Raw genomic sequence first — 7,720 nt, forward strand, 5'->3', positions numbered from 1 at the left:
CCCCCCCAGTTACACTACTGTTACAATCCACTTTATTTCCCATTGCAAAAATTAGGCAGACTGATTGTGAATGTAAAAGGTTTACTAAAACTTCAATAAAAGAGAAAGGAGATAAAATCAAATGAACAAGGAAAGAAAAGGGAGAATTGAATTTGGCAGAAAGGGATTAATAATACTAGTCTACAAAAATACTGCCAGTAATACTAGTCACTAGCAGATAGCACTGAATCTCATGCATGTGTTGAAACGCAGGGCAAGTTGCCCATGAATTTTCTTCAGAATGTAATCTCATGGTATAAAGAAGACAAACCCCAAAACAACATTTAAAAAAAGGGCAGGAGGTCTGGTCTAGAGGGTAGAGCCTCCGTCTGCCTGAAGATAACATCCACAAGGTCGCCAGTTCGAGGCCACCGGCACCGTGCGACCTTGAAGCAGCTGATAAGCTGAAGCCGAGCTATTCCATCTGCTCTGAGCGTGGGAGGATGGAAGCCAGAATGTGAAGCCAGATCGGATTGAAACACCTGAATGTAGTGGTTCTTGAAAGAGAGAACCTTCTTTCAATTGTAAAAATCCCTATTTAATAAGGGATTTGGATAAGCCTGCCTATGTAAACAGCCTTGAATAAAGTCTTGAATAAAGACCAAGAAAGGCGGTATATAAATACCTGTATATTATTATTATTATTATTATTATTATTATTATTATTATTATTATTATTATTATTATTATTATTATTATTTAAAAAACTGACAATTTCTGATTAAAAACTATCCTCATCTGATTGTACCTTGAGGATGAATTCACCAGTCTCTCCTTGCATTTCTCACGGTTGCTGGTAGGCTCTCCCCATCTCCTCTCTGGAAGGAGAGAATGATCTTCCAGCTGGTTTTTATCTTTCTGCTGAAATGAAGTTAACCTGCTATTTGATGTCCTCTCCTTAGGAAGGGGACTAGAGCCAATCTGCTGGCTCATTACCAGTTCCATGGAAGAAAAAGAAACAGCACCCCTTTCCCTCTAATGTCGAATGGTATTTACACAACAAAGGAAGATGACCTGTAATTTGTATCCCAGCTCTGAAGGACCAGACCTTAGTTTAAGTTAAGCTTGCTCCCAGGAAATAGGCAAAATATTTTAGGTGTATTTCTGGGTATATTAACACTTTCATAGCAGGTGGGTATATAGTGTTCAAGGGTATAAGAAAAAGTGAAGAGCTATAGGAGATATTGCAGTAGAGTCAACATCTGACCACCACGCCTGGCACTGGGCCTCCACCAGCAGCAACCTCATGGTGCACAATGTACACATAGGAACTTGTTGTGCCCTCCAGTCATCCCTGGAATTCATTGCCATAAGATGGCCACTGACTTGGATGGCTTTAAGAAGGCTTTAAGAAGGCATTGGACAAATTTCTGGAGGACAGGTCAATGAACGACTGCAAGCCCTGATGTCTATGCACTACCCCCAAGTTCAGTGGCCACATGCTTCTGAATACCAATTGCAGGGGAGCAATGGCAGGAAAGACATATGCCTTTCTCATCTGCTTGTGGATTTCCCAAAGACAGCTCTGGTGGGCCCTCCGGGAAAAAGGATGCTGACCAAGATGTGCCTTTGGCCTGATCTGGCAGGGTTTGCCTTACGATCTCATGTCCTCCCTGCTTGATGTTCTGCCTATCATAATGATAACTGTTTCGTTAGCGCACTTGCTTTGTTGTCGACTGCTTCCCAACCTTCTCTTAGAGAAACCTTGATTGGAAGCCAAATACAATAGTTGATTTTCCGCATACGAAACATTTCTTTCTTTTATGCACGTTCCCAATTCCTGCTAAGTCCAAACAGGCTCATAATCTCTGTGGACATCATCATGAGAGATAGAATTCAATTTCACCTTCCCTTGCATTTCCTTCTTCCCAGATAAAGAGAAGTGTTATCATTTTTCAGTGCAGCATGATAACCCCCCTCCCCCCCACACGCAGTTCCATGCTAAGCTACTTTTCTCTCTGTAAGATGTAAAAATATAATGGCCATCAAGGTAACAGCACCCAGCAAACCTGCTTGACAATTTGTTGCAAGGCACATTAAAAAATAATTGGAGAAAAGTCTCTCTCTCTCTCTCTCTCTCTCTCTCTCTCTCTCTCTCTCTCTCTCTCTCTCTGTGTGTGTGTGTGTGTGTGTGTGTGTGTGTGTGTGTGTGTGTGTGTAAAAGCATGTACTGTACTGAATCATTTTTCTTTAGTGCTTGACTGGCCAGGTTACAGGAGACAATTCGCTCATTATGAAAGCCTATGCCTGGTGCTTGAAAGAAAGAAATATAGCCACATCCCACACGCTATACTCATGGGATTTGTTGCTGTTGACTTTTGATTTACCAGCAAAATCAACAGGTAAAAATATCTAGTGCTTGCAGTCTGTGTTTTCTTTGCTTTTTTTTTTTTTTTTAAACTCTCCTATATTGTTTGCCTTGGCCAATAACTTTTTTTCTAGCCAACTGAAATTATGCCACTTAATAGTTAAGATTTATTTTTTGAAAATCCACTGACGTTCTGCTGAAGCTCTGTTGCAAAATTTGTAATCCCAGAGTAGGAGAAAAGTTGCACATAAATATTATTCACAATACAAAACAATTGTGTTGTTAAACACAACACAGTATCTACTCAGAAGTAAGTCCCATTTTGTTCAATAGAACTTACTGCCTGCTAAGAGTGCTTAGGATTGCAGCCTCAGAGTCTGATCCACAAGCCAGTTAAGGAAATGTTTTACGTTTAAGAGCAGGGCCTAGGAGAGGGGGGTAAAGGGGATAATTTGTACCCAGGCCCAGGGTCAAAAAGGGGCCGAGAAGCTAAAGAAGGGGGCCTAGAAATGTCCTGGGATCTTACATTTTCCTATCAGACTTGTTGCCCACAGGGAATGCTGGGGACATTACCATGAGCGTGTGGCTGCAGCTACTGCAGTAACTGGCAAGCTGTATATGCTGGGCCGAGGAATGCATACATGACATTCCTTAACACAGTGTCAAGTTTGGGAAGTAACAAGACTGCTAGGGTAGCTCTTTGGCTTGTGGATCCGCGAACCATGAAGGAGCGTATAGGAGTTCAGGGATGCAGCTGCAAGACTACAGCTGCTGCAGAAGCATGTTTTGGTCTGCACAGGACACTTTCCATTCTAATGCGAACCTAAAATGATGATGCTAATTTTCTGCATGATTTTCTAAATTTAAAAGATTTCAGAGAGTGACTTAGGAGTGTGTTTGATTTTCCATATTGCTGTATCTAGCTGCTGATGCCACTGGGGTGAGTAAACCTGGGTTCCAAAAACTTTTCCAGCTGTCTCCACCCTTTTCCCCACCCTGTTTTGCCCCTCCCTGCCCCCATTCTGCTTGCCTGTCACCACCACCCCCCACTCTGTTTCACCCCTCCCCCTTTGCAAAGCAGCTTTGTACCCCCTGATAAAATTCTTCTCAGAGGCCCTGCTTAAGAGTACAGGTTGGGATTTGCATGGTACATGATTCCCCTCCCGGCGGAGGGGATAGTTCTACACATAAACTATTAGCATGGCAGAGCAAAGGCTAATCTATATGCCTTTTCCAGTCATGTAGTTGTCTGTAAGCTGGCATTTTTTAAGCAGACAACCATTCAATCATGTGAGCTTCCACTTTACATTTGAGATCATACAGCCCAGACAGAAGCAGGCATTAAAACTATGGTGTTGCAAATGTTTGCTCGGGGTGGTAAACACCTGTGTTTGAATGCCTGCAAGCAGAATCATGATGTATGCAGGCCTGTTTACACAGTCTTGATCTTTTGTAGTTAGTTTGTGTGTGTGTGTGTGTGTGTGTGTGTGTGTGTATTTGTAGACGTGTGCAAATGTATGAGAGCAGTGTGGGCCACACTTCCTATTCCCTTTCTTCCAAAGCAAAGGGCTTATCTTTAGGACTGGGGAAGACTGCCTCAGTTCATATGGCAGTATCTTTTTCTACTAGTCCCAGAATACCTGGCAGGGAACTCGGGGGAGGGGGGGTTAAACCTTTTAGAGGTCCTTCTTCTGGGCAGAAATAATGGAAACAGTATTCATTTCCCACTGGACATTCTTGGCCTGGGACTACCAGTCTCAGCAGTCACTGGAAAAGAAGACTATGGAAGCACTACTGCATACCCCAAAAGGAAGCTTGGAGGAAAGGGGATTGGGGAGATGACAGCAGGAGCCAGCAATCTGATTGCTTCAAAAAGGTTCCAGCATTCTGTGATGAAAACACTTTTACACGTTTGCCAGCATTCAAATCAACCACCTGTAAAGGCTCAAGGTTTTGAGAGCACTTGCTTAGAATGTGCACAAGAGTCGGTCACCCATGGGCTGCTTGGGTATCTCTACTGAGAGCTAGAACAAACTGCCTCCAGGTTCTGACTCTGTAGTAATGCCACTAAAATCAAGAGGCAACCCCAAAGTAAGTAAATCTAGGATTGGTGTTCAATGACTTTAAGGACTGTAGTTTAGGGACACTCATTTATTTGAATGGGACTAAGCTGAACAATCAGGTTGCTGTGAAAGGTCAGTGAATTACCATCGAAGAATGATAGATTGAATGGAGAACTACACACAGTTCTGGTACAATGCAAAGTCATCAGCAAACAAACTTTTTAGAAAATTCTGCTGGTGCAAGCTTTTCATAACTGCTTTTGCACGGAAGGATTGCAAACATGCAATGCTGCTTGTCAGCAAAGTCAAAAGTGAAAGGGAAGGTTGGCACATCCTTTGTGATTACAGTTCTATAATGGTAGACACAGGGCTTAACATAATCGACCAACAGTGATCTTCCAAGATGGCAGGCGGGCTTGGAATGAACACTTGTGGTGTCAAGGCTCTCTTTAAAAGAGTTCCCCTCAACCTACGTTCTACAGGTCGGATGCCACTCCAGGTACTTTTCTTGCCTGAACGAAAGGCCCAATCCTCAAGATATACCAGTTAAGTACTGTAGGATGTGGGAGTTCTGTGGCATCCTTGTGCTGTGTGTGTGAGAGAGACCTTCCTTGAGATGGTATATGTGGCTGTGTTATTCATTCTTAGGGCCTGGCAAAGGGGTGTCTCCCCAGTATCAGTCACTCATTGGGTCTGTGTCTGGCCCTGCCCCCTTCTCAGTTCACTCTGGTGGTGCTTCTCTGGCTACCAGTGTTGGGGCTGATTAGATGCGGCGAGTGACTTCTTTCATCACAACAATGACACGTGCATAACATGATGATGATGTCAGGCTGCCACTTCATGGATAATGTGACGGGGACTGTGAAGCATGCTAAAAAGTGCTACTGAACGATAATCAATAACCATGGCCTGTTTCTAATGTTGTCTCTGTTAGGAGCCAATTAAGTGGGCCCTTCTTATTTATTCAGTCAGTGCTCCTGGATGCCATTGGCATCAATCTACATAAGCACCGCTTTTGAAGAACGGCATTTTTCATACCAATTGCTAACGTTCAGGATCACTTCTCTGGAATAGGCCACAAATGAGATTTAGGCTGAAGACAAATGTTATATTTTCAGAGCGGTGTGGTAGTCTGATAGCACTGTTATTGCTCATAGTACATGCATAATTGTAGTTGTTGTTTCTACTGCAGTATCTAGTCATTCTAACTGTGTAGGTTTCAGCAGACTTCAAGGTAGGCCTTGTAAAGTTCTTTTCCCAGAAGGGAGACAAAGCCTGATTCAATAGGGCTGTACAGGTACCCCCGCTTTCTGATGGTTCCTTTTGTGACGTTTCACTCTTCCAACGCATTTCAATTACACCCAGAAGTCATTCATTCAACATGTTCTCTGCTCTTTCAACCTCTCTCTGCTAGTCTAAAGGGAACATGCCCTGCCCCATGTTGATTTGTATATGATATGGTGATTCCAACTGTTTTGGTATGTGTGTGTCAAAGAGAGCACACACAGCAACTTTCCGGGTCTATTCCCATTCCTGAAGGCATTAATGAGAGTCCATTTGCAGAAATCATTACATAATGGCAGGAATTTGCAAGATTAAAAGGAATGTACAATTTGCTATCTAAAAAAAGCATTGGAAGCATCATTTTTAAACTAAAAAAAGACCGGTTTTCACTTTTCAACTGTTTCCACTTTTCACTATGGCTTAGGTTCCTAACCTGTCAAATGAGTGGGGAAACGCCTGTATATGTTTGGTGTTTGGGTGACATAAGAGCATAGGAAAAGCCCTGTTGGGTTAGGCTAAAGGCCCACCTGATCTAGCAGCTTGCTTCCCATAGTGGCCCACTAGCTGCCTCTGGGAAGGCCACAAGCAAGACAGGAAGGTGTGCCTCTCTCTTGCCAATGATCCTGTGGAACTGATGGTTGGCAACCTTCAGTCTCGAAAGACTATGGTATAAGCCTACAGCACCCGGTATTCCCAGGCGGTCTCCCATCCAAGTACTAACCAGGCCTGACCCTGCTTAGCTTCCAAGATCAGACAAGATTGGGCATGTGCAGGGTAACAGTTGCTGTCGTGGAACTGATATTGAAGCATATTTGCCACTGAACCTGGAGGTGCTTCATAGCCATCATGACTAGTAGTCGTTATAACTGTTCTTCATGAATTTGTTCAATTCTTTTTTTAAAGTTAGCGATCTTTTAAAGTTAGCGATCACCAAATCTTGTAGCAATGAATTCTACAGACTATTTGCCTTCTATAATCCTGAGGCGCCAAAACTAATCAACTTCCCAGCACTGACACACCTATGCCAATGGGGCATGTGCTGCATCCTGCATTTGGGGGCAGTCATGGAGGCCACCTCAAGGTAAGGGAATGTTTGTTTCTTTAACTTGGAGGTGCATTGCCCTTACCTTGATGCTGGAAAGTTGGTTAGGATTGTGCCCTAAATCTCTCACCAATCAGCTTGATTGGATTACCCCCTCCCCCATTCTAGTATTGTGAGAGAGGGATAAAAATGGCTGGAGGCGTGCTCTAGAGCAGAGCTATTCAGACTGGGGTGTTGCAACGCCCCAGCCTGACAGCTCTTGCCTCTGTCCCCTTAAGGGGCGGGGGGAAGGCAGTGATGCGATCCCCAGGATCGCGTCGCTAAGGGGGGTTGCAGGAACTGGGATGCACTCACCAGTCCCTGCAGCAGCCTGTTGGGGGTGCAGGGAACCCTGCATGAGTGTCTGCAGGGCTCCCCAAGATTCCAAAAGTGACAGTGGAGTGATCGCACTCCACTTCCACAAAACCGTAAAACCAATGTTGCCCCATTGGTTACTGCTTACCACATCAATAGAGCCAAGTAATAGTCTTGCTGTATGTCTCCCTGAAACAGTTCTATTGCTTTTAAAAAGAAAATGATGATGATCTAACATAAAAAGGTAGGGTATAATGATAAAATTAATGAGGTCTTAAATATAGACTTACATTCTAGAAAGTGAGATGAAGGATGAACACTGCCATGTGCATGCATATGTGTCTAAAAAAAAAAAAATACAAGGCTGCCTGTGCTTTCACACACAAACACAGGAATATCCCTCATTTTGAAGTCATCTTATTTTATTGTTCACTGAACTGTTCTTCTCCTGAGCACTTGAACTAGCACCTGGGATATTAAATCTTCTTTTAAAATAGCACATGAGCTTTCTTCCCTCAACAAACCAAATGGCCCTTCTTCCACAAGCCTCTCCCCACAATGTTGTCATTGCTTTTGTCTCCTCCCGTGTTTAAAGTTGCATCGTTACTAGTGATACTATAGTGGTAAGCA

General features: G+C 43.4%; 1 pseudogene; it reads right to left on the reverse strand.

Moving 5' to 3' along the window:
- Positions 1 to 6,366: 6,366 nt before the first annotated feature.
- LOC136650755 (5S ribosomal RNA) lies at positions 6,367 to 6,483 on the reverse strand (annotated as a pseudogene).
- Positions 6,484 to 7,720: the final 1,237 nt, after the last annotated feature.

The sequence above is a fragment of the Tiliqua scincoides genome, chromosome 4 (genome assembly GCF_035046505.1).
Source record: "Tiliqua scincoides isolate rTilSci1 chromosome 4, rTilSci1.hap2, whole genome shotgun sequence".
Classification (NCBI taxonomy): Eukaryota; Metazoa; Chordata; class Lepidosauria; order Squamata; family Scincidae; genus Tiliqua; species Tiliqua scincoides.